The following is a 15,088-nucleotide window of genomic DNA, read 5'->3' as shown; positions in this document are numbered from 1 at the left end:
GCTGATTACTAATTCATACTAGGCTTGACTAAACTATTACTAATCGTACTTATTTGACTGAGCTAAACTGAATTCACAGAGTTCAGTTTATTGCTAGAATATTATTGATTTTTGAATCGATTACTCAACTAAAGTTGGAATGCTACTAATAGTAAGATTACTAATATTTCCTTAGTTTTGTAACTAATTGAGTTCTACTGAGTTCTGTAACTGACTGAGAGTACTACTAATCATAGAATGACTAAGCTTATCATGAAACTGGTACTGGCTCTAGACAAGCAACTAATTTTTCAGGTATAAATACCCCCAGGACTCGTTAACATAAATAATACAAGACAGGACAACTCGTACATAACATGGCAATAGGCTATCATTCACAACACAATCAATGAGGCATCTTTTGAAGCACTTGGAGGTCTTAAACAACTAAATGTATAGGGAGTTCATACTATTATCTAATAATTTATTCAATAAGGAATTCACATAAGTAGGAATGCATGCAGCATATAAAAATTCATTAACTAAGGCCTTTCAACAAACATTTGGAATGCATTAACTTTTACACAATTGGGGATTTCTTGTAAACATGCTATAATGACTCTATTTCCATCACATAAGAATTTTATCAAACATATGGGGAACATACTTTATTCAATACACCTAATTATCATTGTTACATCAATCAACATGCATCTTGAAGGGTTTACCATGAACATCACATAAATATCATATACGAGCATCAAAGCTGGGAACTTTGCAAACAAAATATGAATTAAAACTCAATAACAACATGAACTTCAATTTCAATTCACATGAATCATGAAAACTCATAAATATATAATCTTTGAATTTAGAAAAGGATTCTTGAACTTCTTGGGTGGAAGGAACCCAAGAATCAACATCTAATATACCTTAGTTCTTGATTTTTATGGAGATTGGTGGTGGAATTTTCTTGAATTAGATCTTCAATTGGAAACCCTAAACTTCTTCTTGACAGAAATTAAGAGAAACCACTATAGTTTGGGTGAATTATGGTTGAATAATGTTCTTTAGGGTTATATAAGAGTGGGAAAATGACTAAATAACCGTAGGGTCGCGGCTATTTTAATGAATGAAAAACTGGGTACCAACATGCTGGTCAGCACGGCACATCAATGGCATCCATGCGATACCTATTAAGTCATGTGACTTTTGACGAGAAACCTTGAAAAATATTAACTAATGTGATAGGCGACTCGGCTTACTTGGATCGTGTTGGTCTACTGTCTTGGGATAACAAACGTGGTCTAAACGCGGCTCGAAAAATCTGAAACTCATCCAGGAACACCTACTGACATAGGTGATCACGAATAAACTTAAAGATCGACATTTAAGGGTCGTATGGGTCAAGAAATAAGATTCCAAGTGTCAACAATTAGCTGAAGTTTCTAAGTCTGGGACCTCTTTTTAAGTTTTAATGGATTGAGTAAAGCTTGGCATTTTCTGGGGTCTTACATCATAGTTCAATATACAATTCAATTTCTGGTCATCAAGACCCTTCAAATAATTCATACTTTAATGATATTCTTATACCATACTCTCAGTATACTTAGTTTAAACACACAATTTAAGTTCATCTTTATAAATAGGGACTTTACCCTCTCAATAGACATCAACTAACAAGTTATCAAAATTACCTCACATGGTTCATAATTCCTTTACCATATTATTTATCAAGCATTCATGCAAATTGGGCCGTTTAACTAGTTCAATACATCACCGACATATGACTAGACAATTCACTTAGAAATTTTCATAAACACCTTGGGTGCACATCTTAAACAAGGTTATTTCTATGGTACATATTAACAAGATTAAGGTTACTCAGGACCCTCATGTTAAACCACATAAAATAAACACCCACAACTGAAAAATATCATCAATATAACGTATAAACATAAGTCTAAACAAGATTTAACATTATACATTATTAAGAAACAAAACCCTTTTCATTTGATTTCAAAAACCACTATGTACACTTGCTAATCCAAGTGCGAAATAAATGGGTTTAGAGATATTTAAAGAGGGGAAGAGATACATGACTTAGAAAAATAACACACCAATAGTCTTGGCTCCCTCTTGCTACTAGATGAGCTCTCTCTAAACTCTAGTCTCCAGTCTTGCTTCAAGAATATTTTAGAGTGTTTTGAAGTGTTTGAGTCTTGTAAAGGAGGGATTAGGAGGCCACAATTCCTTATATAGTGAAGGGAATTAGGGATTTAGGAAAGATAAATTACCACAAGACCCTTAGTTAAAAGCTAAAAAGTGAATTCCCCCAGGGGTACAACTCCCCCATACAATTCAGTTAGTAATCACACCCTAGGGTATGAGTGGTGCCCTAATTCATACCTTAGGGTTCTCTTAAGTCAACCCTACTAGTGTGGGTAAGAGTGGGCACCCTTGATTCATAAATAAAGGGTATGAGTCACCCTCTAATCGTATACACAAACTGTATACCAAATAGTCCATTCCCAATTGAGACTACCCTCTATACGATTGAGTTGCATACGACCCTTATGGATGGGCTACGGTCAAGGAAAGGCTCTTTCATATAGAAACCAGCATGCTACCCTAACATTATGTCCAAGGTACGAGAGGGGGAGGGGAGAGTTGATACAACCCGTATCCATGGGTATTACTTAAACTCTAAGTCATACCCAACTCAGAGACACCAAAAGTTGGTATTTTTCTCATGGTTCAAGACCTAGGTATTTGTTTCACCTATAAACCCTTCTTAGACCCTCACACATCTAATTTCTCTTCAAGCTTTACGGGAAAGTATATTCAACGTTATCATGAAGCACATTGCTTTTCTTTTAAGAAAATGAGTTTACAATCTTACATACACCTTTCTTGGTTCATCTTAGCATATAAATTATTTCCCCATACTAGGAATTTGAAATACCCTTACATTCTTCTCCCAAATACACAATACACCTAACTTAGGATTTTGCTTGTAATCCATTATTTAGAATCATCCGATGCATCAACGGACGTTAAGTGCCAAAAAAATATTTTTAAAAGGGTTTAGGTATTTTAGCATAGTTAGCATTGAAATAAGATAGAAAAATGGTCAAAAAGGATCGAAGGGGTGAATTAGGGAACAATGTTAAGGTTGAAATTTGGCTATGTGATAGGCCAAAAATGGCCTCGGATTATCCTCCACACCAAAGTTGTCTAGGATTTCACTTTTAACACACTCGAGGCAAGTTCTAGACTAGAAATATGTTCAAGAATTATTTAAAACATCTCACCACACATGACATCATACTCATAGAGAGAAAAGTATGTCTCCCAACCAATTTAAGCAATTTGAGCTTAATAAGTTACTTCGGGTCAAGGACTCATCCTTTCAAGGAGAGCCAAAAATTGAATTTAATGTTTCACTCAAAAGAGATCTCAAAAACATGATTGATCTTTTACAAAAGGAAAATTATATTTTTTTTTCTCAAAATCATTCCATTTCTTGCTAATGACATTTTGAAAGTATTTTAAAATTTTGCCTCTTCATAACCAATTAATGAAAAACTTAGGTGAATGAAAGGAAATATTATCATTACAGTTCATAGGATTCTTTTCTCACAACTTAACATATCATCCATTTAGCTCACAAAATACTCATCAAACCAATAGAAACACAAATGACCCTATACCATTTAAAATGGCATCACCCAATCTATCATAGGTCAAGGAAAGCCTTCATGTATCTCGGTTTACTTAGACTTCACTCGGGGATGCTAAGATAAGCACATTAATCGATCAAACCATGGATGCAACATTCATCAACAATTTTAACAAAAAATCCACCAGTTATTCAATATTAAAGACCAATTAGACTAAAAATATGTTCTAAAATAATCACATAATTCCCTAAGAGAGTTCATATTAACCTTTAAAAGAACATAAGGTGTTACGCTCTTATTGATGTTTTAAAAAACATATGGTGCACATGAAAGGTAAGAGCTTGAAAACTTGAATAAGAACATATCTGAGCAAGCTCAATGCACTAATTCATCACCAAACACACCATTTGTAATTATGCTAATCCAATTAAATCACTCAGCACTTAATTAAGCAAACAGACTACAGGTGAGTGATTTGTCGAGCACATAGTGTGCACTAGAGTACAGAAGCAAGAATTTTTCAATTGATCATCTGAATCATGACACTCATTCTAAAATTTTCATTGCAACAACCATATTAAACCAAATTAAGCTCAAATGAATTAAGTTTAAACCAAAAGAAATCATTGAATGTGATCACTATTCATACTTTAGAGAAAATTTAACTAAGGACCATACCTTGTGAGCTTGTTTAAGAGTAGAAATGATAAAATGAAAGTTAAATATACTTATTTGGGTTTCATTCTTGAGATTCCCTTTCAAACGTATGCTATAACAAACAAACACCCAAAAACAAGCTAAAAATTGAATCAAAACGTATTAAAACATCCAAAAAAATTCCTTGGGTTGCCTCCCAAGAAGCACCTTAGTTAATGTCGTGGTACAACATCTTTTGAATATCATTTATGTCTCTATTTAGAAGATTTAAATCATGGGCCAAACTTTAGATCAATATATCTTCATGGTACTTTTGGCAAAGGTAAGGGCACAATGATACATTTTTACTTTGAAGACTTTAACCCTTTACCCAACTTCATAACAAATTTCTAAATAGGCTCATTGGGTATCAATGAGAACATCAAAAGAACACTTGTCAAACATTGGATTTTGCACTTATTACCCTTCAAGTGAGGCTCATCATTTCACACTTATGGAATGCCAAATACCAAAATATAAGAATATTTCTCCTTATCTCCAATGTTTATTATTTTCTCGGGTGATTCGACTTCCATCATATTTATCAAGCATAATGTTGAAAATTGGTTGGAATAAGGTCATATTCCTAATTTTGGAGTCACATTCTTCTTGACATTCTCACCCCTAAATGAACTTGAGTCTTCAAAAAAGATTTTCTAGGATTTTTCTTTCAACTCAAGTATCATAACTTTAATTTTATCATCCATTATTATTTTTGGTTCAGTTGGTTGGAAAATCATCAAGAATTCTTCATTATCATGCTCACCATCAAAGACATGGCTTGATATATTTTCTTTACCAACCTCATTCTTAATATTCAACATATTCATGGTATTTAAAAGGTTGGTCTCATCACTCACTTTTTTCTTTTCACTTTTCTTTCAAAATGTCAATATGGATTGTTGCAAGAGATGCATGTTCTCCCCTATTGTATTCACCCGATCCAAGATAGTTAGAAGCATTGCTTCAACATCATTGTATCCGACATGCTGTTCTTCCTTTATCACTTTATGAGACCCATCAAACTCATAAAAAAACTAGTATTTTATTAGCATAATTAGGGGAGGGAACATTTGGATAATCACACCAATGTTCATCTCGACCACAACATAAAGAACAATTATACTCCTAATAGGATCGAGATGGTACACACTCCACTTTTTGAAGAGCATATTTATAATTTTACCAAAAGTAGGATCCATCATAATATGGACATGAATCATCAAGATAAGATTTGTAACCATTAAACTCATAGTCATTCCAAGATGTCATAGTGACAAGAATACAATAAAAATCTACTGAACATAAGAAACAAAAAAAAATCACAAAAAAATATTCACAAGTTTGAATCTATGAAAGTAAACTAAAATTCTAAACTAACTCAATATGCCAAATTATTCCCCAGCAACAGCACCATTTTTGGCAATGCTAAAATTATACGTAGATTTAAGTACATGGAAGTTGTTATTATAATACCCAACTTTGAGTATGGGTCAAATCTAGGAGGAATGATGTGAATGGTGATCGAGTAAGTTCAAAATAAAGTTACTTGCTGAATTCAAATCAAGGATACAAGTATTTGGGGATTTTGAACATTTTTAAAGATATAACAATTTTTGGGCATCTAGAGTACTAACTCGAGGCTAAGAATAATTAGAGTATAATCAATTAGGAGCCGATCTTGGGGTCATGCCATTCTAGGTTCAAACTCATGTATAGGTAATCAAGCATTTATCAAAATTTAGCTTGAGTCTTAGGTAGGCTAGATTTATAAGTATTAGTGTCAATTTTTCAATAAATTATAAATTTCACTCCTGGGTTATTTCTAACACCTCGTGAATATGAAAAAACAACCAATCCAATATCTCAATTAGCACCCTTATTTCTAAGAAAGCTCTATCAAATGATTTAACACAAACAATAAAATTTATTTCTAAGATGATGCCATCACACAAGATAGCTCAAGTTATTGCTCAAAATACCCCTCACCAAGTACCCCTCTTTAAAGCATGGTATGAAATTCTAAACAATTAGGGTTTTCACCCATAGTTTGTATTTTAAAATTAAGGAAAAAGCAAAACCAACAACAAAAAGCTAGTTAGTTGATAAATAAATAACACCCATGCTCTAACTACCACCAAATTAAGAATGACCTCAAGTGGAACAATTAGCTACTCATAAAGATAAAAAGTAAAGATATATAAAAATTTCCACCAAAGTGATCCATGAAAGATAAATATAATAAAATTCAAACTCTAAACATTAATAAATCTTCATTGAAAATTGTTAATCCTTTATTTAGGAATTACTATAATGTCTTCTTAACTTAATTTTAGTACTATAGTCTTCCTAGGGTGAAAATTATGGGTCATGATGGATAAAAGATGGTGAAAATGAGCTAAAAACCCCTACTTGAGCCCCAATTCCACATTTGCCAAAAATTATGACAATTCCTCTATGCTCTTGATATGTTTTTCTAATCTACCACGATTTCCATCTCTTGACTGAGTTTGCAATCCCCTAATTGTGCCATTCATATAGTGATCACCCTCTATTGACTTATTGACTTCTCATGATCGCAACTTTCAGGCCGCGATGGCGATACCTGAGCATTGATTCCTGGGCTTGTATTTTAGCTTTTGTTCTTTTTGCTCACATTTCTTGTCTTCCACCTTTTCCTCAACTTATTTTATCAAGTTTCCTTGATGATATTCCTATTTTAAATTTGAGCTACACAAATGAGCATTATTTAAGAAATTAGCAACAAATCAATGAAAAGCATGATATTTTAGGCTTTAGAGGTGCTAGCAAGTTGTCAAATTGATGACTTATCAAGGCTCTGACCCTTTCTAAACTTTTATGATAATTTAGCCCCAAAGTTTACCTATAATCAATGGATTTACGTACTAATATTCTTTTAGTCACAACTTGATTCCGTGCATTATTATATATACATATTAATATCTTTTGTAATAGATGAATTAGATGATGATGATGATGGTTATTAGAAATGTTATATTGATACTAGGTTAGTGTGTACGAGTACTTTCGAACCCCTAAGGGGCACTTCATTCGTGAGCCGTCGTGCTAATGAAGAGTGGTCACCATAAGTCATTCCTTTGTAAGCCATCAAGTTGGAGGTAGTGTATACACTAGGTTACATTATTTACTTGGTTATAATAGCTTATTATAAATTAAAATTGCCATTTATCCTTGCATGTGCATTTCCAATCACTAGTATGCACCTATATCTATCAACCTTTGGAGGGTTGTATAGGTATAAATGATGAGAATTGGTTGCGCGGTGTTATGTGTTGATTGGAACTTATGGATTATGGGGATCATTTTATAAATTATTTGTAAAGTCTAGCCGATTATTATAATATGTTATTATTATTATTAGTTTATGATGGGTTGATTACTGGACTGGTATTGAGATTCGAGGTATGATTTTGGTTTTTTTTCTTGTTGGTTTCTTTAATATAGATATTTAAATCATTTTTAGACATATGGTTATGAGATCTTGATTATATTAATACTAGTTCCTGCTATGACTAGGAGGCCTTAAATCGCTAGTATGACTATTTTAGGTTGTACATTTAGGTTACCCTTGTTTATGTATATACATATACATATATATATATGTAATTATTATATTACCCTATATACCTCCTTTCCTTTAGTTCATGTTGTATATCCACTCATTATCATTTTATACTATTATATATATATATTCTTTTATCTGTTCTTTATTTATATATAGGCTAGCAATATATGGTATAGTGCTAGGTTCCTGAGTATGCCTAAAATAAGATAGTTTATTCTTATCATCTTCTTGGCATTACTATGTTAGTCCCCCAGATACTTTAGCATAATGTACATTCATGTTTACATGTTATGAATATTTACATTATTTTTGGAGCTTAGTCGATAGTTTCCTACTGAGTAGTACATATTTGATACTCATACTATGCTTTTGTAGCCTGTAAATCATAGTACAAGTTCTCACCATTGTTGTGTGTGTCGTGCTAAGTAGCTATCACTCAGAGACATAGGAAGATCTCCTAGAATTTGGAGTTTTAGTATTCTCTATTCTGTGTACTAGACTAATCTTTTGTTGTATTTAGAGATGGGTTGTATAAATAATATTTTTTTAGTACTTTATTCTATAATCTTATTACATTTGAAGCTCTTGTACTAATTCCACTAGGTTTTAGGACCTTCTTGTGTATTTTAGCATTTTTACTATATTTATTCCACATTGTTCCTTAATTTCTCTTGGTAATCCATTGCTAGTAGTTTTGGACTATGGGTTGGCTTAGCTACTAGTGGGGTATATTAGATGCGTCATGACCTAAGAATTAGGTCATGATAAATTAGTATTAGAGCTAGATTTATCGGTGTGATGGTACAAGAGGTTAGTTTTTATTAAAGTCCTACAGATTAGTGTGGAGACGTCCATAACCAATCTTTAAGAGGATATAGGGCATTCCTAGGAAATTCTATTCTTGACTCCTTGATGTGTGACTATATTTATATGAGACTCAAGTATATTTCTTGACTCTATTGTTTCCTATATGGACAGATGCGAGGTTTTTGATAGATGCAGATGGGACTTCGGTACATAGATGGATATCAAAGATCTTTTGCATCAGTCACTGGATTTAGGGCCTGCCTCTGACCTGATGGAAGTCATGACTACTTCAGCCTTTCAAGATTAAGAATTGGGGACTGTAAGTCTTTTTATGGATACCTCACGGCCAGGCATGATATTTGTTTCATAGAGTAATTCTCAAGCTAGAGCTGGGTGTGTCAGTATTTATCAGTTTTTTTGTCTATTTTAGAGTACGAAATTTGTTTTTTGAGTTGGCTAGACATATTCCTATGCTATATCCTTTCCAGCATTAGTTAGTGCACAAAATTATTAGAGGACTAGCTCTGCCACTGTATTTTGCATTAGTACATTTGATAATAGTTGTTTATTTCTTCTGTTAGGTTGTTGACTATGCGAGGGCCATCAAGAGAAAATTTATTGAGACTTATAAAGGTTGCGGTAAGAGGCTAGGTCATCAATATAGTATAGTTGGTAATCTATTAAAAAGTGAGGATATTTTTGGTAGAGGTCAGCTTCATCTGCAACCTGTTGGTTCTATGCAGGTAGTGTCATAGACTATGGGTGCCTCATATATTTTTAGTGAACATAGTGGGTAGAGTTCTTATTAGACCATATGGAGTATTCGGTATGGGTCTTCAGGCCATGCCATTCAATGATTGTATGCTTTAGTAGGTTTATATCGATAGTTATGTGCCTTTATATAGAGTTCATGATTACATGACTGCCCCCATGTATAATTTTCTTTACTAGTGGATACAGTAAATTAATGTTGATATTTCCCTGGGGTAGCATTAGGGTTTGACTCCCATTTACCTTGGCATATTGGCTTTCTTGTGTCCCTATTGTGGTACTTGTGATTGATGTTCATTATTGGTACAACAAAATTTGATATTGATATTTATATTACTATTGTTACGATTATCATTTCTTAACGTTTATCAATCCTTCCTTAGTAGCTGGCTAGGCTAACATTATCTGGTTAGAATTCCTTCCTCACATTTCTTATTCATTGGGTTGGGCGGCTAGCTTGGTTTGATGATTTCTCTCTAATAGCAAGGTGAGTTTGTTTATTTTCTTTTTAGTTGGTGAGGTTAGACCCATTGTTGAGTGGGTTGTAGTAGTGAAGGTAATGTGTCCTTCTATGGTTTATTTATGGTTCTAGAGATGACAATAAACTATACTGTCCATTTTTGGGATGGAGATTCTTGCACTTGTCTCCTGGGTTTCAAAGGTTTTAGTATTAGCTATCCCTTTTTATGTGACTCATTTAAGAAGTTGACTAGTTTGAGGTTCGCTTTTATAGTTAGACTAGTTCATTGCTCGATAGTGGTTTTGATGTTGATATCAAGAGGTCTTAGATTTTGTCTTTTAGGTTTGTCGGGTTCATCTTCGGGTGATGGTTTTCTCTTTGTATTGGGGTAGAGTTGGATAATCTATTTTTTCTATGATGTGGTTCTTATCTTAGTGGACTTAAGAGAATTGGAGATAGGTGATCTTTCATGTGACCACTTCTAAAAATGGTAGCTGACTATTCATTACTGAGGTGGAATATTTAATTGACTAGTTTCTTGCTAAAGTTTTATTTCTGCATGTTGCTAAAGTTTTGGTCATGACTACTGTGGCTTGCATCCTTTGAAAGTTCTTGAGTATGCATTGGTGGGTGATCCCTCTAATGGATAAGGAGTTGCTTGTGTTTTTAGCCAATGATTTATCCTCTGTTGTGATTTTTCTCTTCAACTATGTTTTGATTTCGTCTATAACATTATCGAGAAGAGATTTGTAGGATTTGGATACTAAGGTCGATCGGATATTTTATCTTAGATTAGTCTTGTTATCTTAGTTTTAAATTTAACACCCTGGAATGACAATTTGGAGGTTATGATAGGTTGGAAGTGTGGATGTCTGCCCAAATGTAGGGTAGTTTGGGAAAGTTGAGATCGAGCGGTTCGACCTAGGTATTAAGAGTAAGCTTGGAGTTGAAGAGCTTAGATACAACCTTCATTTTTAGATTTGTCTCTATTTGTATTTCATCTATAGGTTGGCTAAGCATATATCTTACCTACCTACTCATCTTCTTATGTTTAGATGGATTGTGGTTAGTAAGTGTTCAGATGCTCGTCCATGGACATGGTATTTGTTCCTTTAGCATTGGCCTCAGTTTGCAGTTATTGCTGACATTTTGGATGATATACCTAACAAGAGTAGTATGATTGAGTTGGGTTTAGCATAGCTCCATCCTTTGTTGATGGGACATCCTGGGGAGGATCGTTCGGTGGCGAATGTTTTTGCTTCAAACTCTTAGCTATCAGTTTTAAGGGTTATTATGACAAGCTATGGCATTGGCATAGATAGCAGACATTGGTTATCACATTTTGTGTACCCAGGTAGAACTATATGGGTTTATTGTCATGCATGACATTATTGATTTTTAATTGATCAACTTCAATTCATCCAGGTTAATGTTATGGTGTTGCGCGGGTAGGACTTAGGTGACTTTCTTCTTGGTTTAGAGTGGATAGCAGGTTAGGAAAGGTTATAGAAGGTAATATTTGGATTTGGAGTTGGTTGCATGACTCATGCCTTGGTTTGACTTTGTCTTGGATGAGTTTTTCTTTGATTGTGCTGGCATTGGAGAGATATTAGTGTGTCGTAGTATAGGCTCACATAAATCAACCTTTCTTAGTGCGATTGGAGGCCAGTTGGTGGTTGAGGTTGAGTTTTTGATGTTTGAGAGTGAAGTGTGGAAATAGGTTGGATAAGGTATGCTTGTGGCAAAATCCCGTAGAAGCATCATTTCTTTTTGCAGGTTATCTGGGAGGTCATGCTCAGAGCATACGGACCCTATACCTCATCCCTTAGAGATTTTACGATATTTCTATCCATTGACTCTCGCAGACAAAAGTGCCTTTATTAGTGGCTATTGAATGGACCTCCAAGTCATTTACTCAATTAGCATGTGTTTCTAGCATTTTGATCCTTTCTACAGTGGTTAAAGGTTTTTTTTTTGACTTAGCAGAATTGTTGGTTTGGTTATTAGACAATTCGTCTGAATTATAGGCTCATTTCCCTATTTTGGAGCTTTCGCTAATTAGGATTTGATCTCGAGCTAAAACTATTCATAATAACCACAGATGAAATTCTAATAGTGCCATCAACTCCGGAACATTGATTTTAGGCTACGGGGACCCTTGGTTCAGGTGACGAGGCTTCCAAACTTGCACTACTGTACGAATTACATGAAAAATATTAATATAGTGTGGACCCCACATATAGTTGAAATGATCTCAGATGAAAGTTCTGATGACTCCAATAGATTTGGAACTTATTTAACAATCAATTTGCACTACTGAATAAGTTCATAGGGTTCCTACAAATGTGATTTCAAGTATTGGTCCCAAGGGGACCTTCACCTTCCACAACGAACTAAACAACTTCTTTAATACCAAATTAAAACCATTTGCACATTCCCATCCATTAAACCAATGAGTCATCTATTAAGGCATTTACCGAATAGTATCGTCATACCAATTGAACATATAACACAATTCATTATGCCATTCTAAACCAATTAGCTAAATGGACACCAAAGTTCTAAATTAGTAACCAATAAATGGAAACCAAGGCCTTTCAAAACCATTTATAACCAAACCATGGCCACAAGCCCTTCAAAAACCATTTTTATTTGTTTAGCAATTAATGTAATGCAATCGTTTAGTAAAGTAAGCAAAATCATGTAATTGTCCATATTTTAAAACAAATTATGCAAGTAGGTTGAGTTTAATACCAATTCCAAACCAAACACCATAATTTGGGGGGAATGTTACATCCCTATTCCTATCCACCATACCCATGAACAATTTTAAATCAAAGTCCACGAGATAAAACATGAATAACAATTCCAAAACTATGGGAAAATTAACCAAGTAGTAATCATTAAAAACGCTCAACTCATCATTCAAAACCCAACAATTATATTCAGATAAATCATGATTAATCACATGATTTATATAAAACCAAGTTATGCAGGAGATACATGTCGTAAAATACCAAGAACTTTGGAGAAGAAACCACAATTGGAAGCCTAGATGATTAACCTTTTGAAACACTAGCTTTGTTCTTGACCTTAGGAGTTTGAGAGAAAAAGTAGTGCGTTTTGATTTGATGAATGATGAAAATAGAGCCATTTAGATGTTTTCAGTCATGGAAAAATAATGGGGTGGAAGGAAAAGACCATAATTCCCTTAATAAAAACATGTAGAAAAACGATCAATAGTCGTTACGGGTTAGGTTACGACTCGTAATGACTAGCTATGAGTCTTTGCATAGACTCGTAGTCTGGATATAAACATTGAGTACCTATACTGTTATGGTTATGAGTCCCTCCCCGTGAATAGTGACTATACCTTACGACTCATGGGGTCTTAATTATGGTCAGTACAGAAACATTGGACAACCTTACTAGTTAGCTATGATAGGCACTACACGACTCGTATCGAGTGACTATGACTCATCACCTAAGTCATAGTGTAGGCAGTGAGCTCAATTACAACAAAAATTTTGAGTCCAGGGTATTATATTACCCCTCTTAGATCATTCGTCCACAAATAAGGAGTTAAGGTATCCATTAGCATGATAGCAAGAAAGATATAGACATACCCAATTGACAAATTCAAAAGGCCACAAAAAAGAGAATGGAAATCATACCTCTAGAATTTTCATCCAACGTGGGGAATAGGAATGGATATTTGGATTTCATGTCCTCTTTAGCTTCCCAAGTAGCTTCTTCCACCTTTTGACTCCTCCAAAGGACATACACTGAAGCTACATCCGTAGTCCTTAGCCTAAGGACTTGCCTATCCAAGATCTCTATTGAGACTTTCTCATAAGAAAAGGAATCAAAAATACTGACATTATCCACAGGGACAACAAAAGAAGGATCTCCCACATACTTATTCAACACCAACACATGGGAAATCTGAAGCATATAACGCAAATTCACAGGAAACATGACCCGACCCGACCCAGGGCCTTATCTTAATAGGCATCCCAAGTCCAACCAGGACTGGAGGCCACCTCGTTACCTAACCCAACCTCCAAATACCTATCCTGAGCTGGATGAATTTGGAGTGTATAACAAAATAGAGTAATTTTCCAATTCCAAAATTTGGGATAGGTCTATGACTTTTACCGACCCAATGAGTCCAATCGTTCAAACCCAACCGAACCATTCCATACACAAAAATTGAAACAATAACCAAGTTCCTGTCCATAGCATAACATAAAAGTATGGAAAAAATCATAAATCTAGTCCAATGGTATCAACCATAATACAAATGCCAATACTAAGGCTGACTCCACTACTGACACTGCTCATACCAACCATAGTAGTTCCATAAAGCCTCTATCGAAAAGGAAAACAATATTCAGTAGGGACATGACCCTAACCATAGCCAAAACTAATATCTATGAAATAACCAAATTATTCAAAAACATCCATGATATAAAATGGAGCCATTCGGAGTATGGAAGTTCACTATTTAAATCCAATAGCTGATCCTGAATCTGAACACTAATTAGGAGGAGTAAAATGGTCGATCCCTGTATCTCGTGGGGATACAACCACCCAAAGATGGGTTAACAGGTGAATGCTAGCAAGAAACTCAGGATAAGGGTAAAATAGTGCCAAATATTAAACCTAAGAAAACTAACCACAATATTCACAACCATACATATGAACATATATATGTATAACCATGTCGAGAAATGAAACTGGGTTTTACATGTATTTAAAACCATTAACCTTGGTATGGGTTGCTTAACCGTCTTAGATACACCCACGGCCTATATGTCTCCAGTGTAACCACCTGAATGGACCCCGATGTATATAGCCGCACGAACCTGATATACCATAGGAGTATGGGATTTTGAACTACCCTTCGATCTCCAGAATATATATGCACAACTGTACTTCGAGGATTTCCATGTATCTCATAAGTATCATTTATGGTCTCCATGACAAACCCTCATGTCGGCAAACATAAGTTTCCAGTGTTCGTCTATTGGACTCACACCCTTCCATTATTGATCAATTAAAATCATTACCACACAACCTAAC

Source organism: Capsicum annuum, chromosome 3 (genome assembly GCF_002878395.1).
Source record: "Capsicum annuum cultivar UCD-10X-F1 chromosome 3, UCD10Xv1.1, whole genome shotgun sequence".
Classification (NCBI taxonomy): Eukaryota; Viridiplantae; Streptophyta; class Magnoliopsida; order Solanales; family Solanaceae; genus Capsicum; species Capsicum annuum.
The sequence above is the reverse complement of the archived record's forward strand: the minus strand, read 5'-3'. Positions refer to the sequence as shown.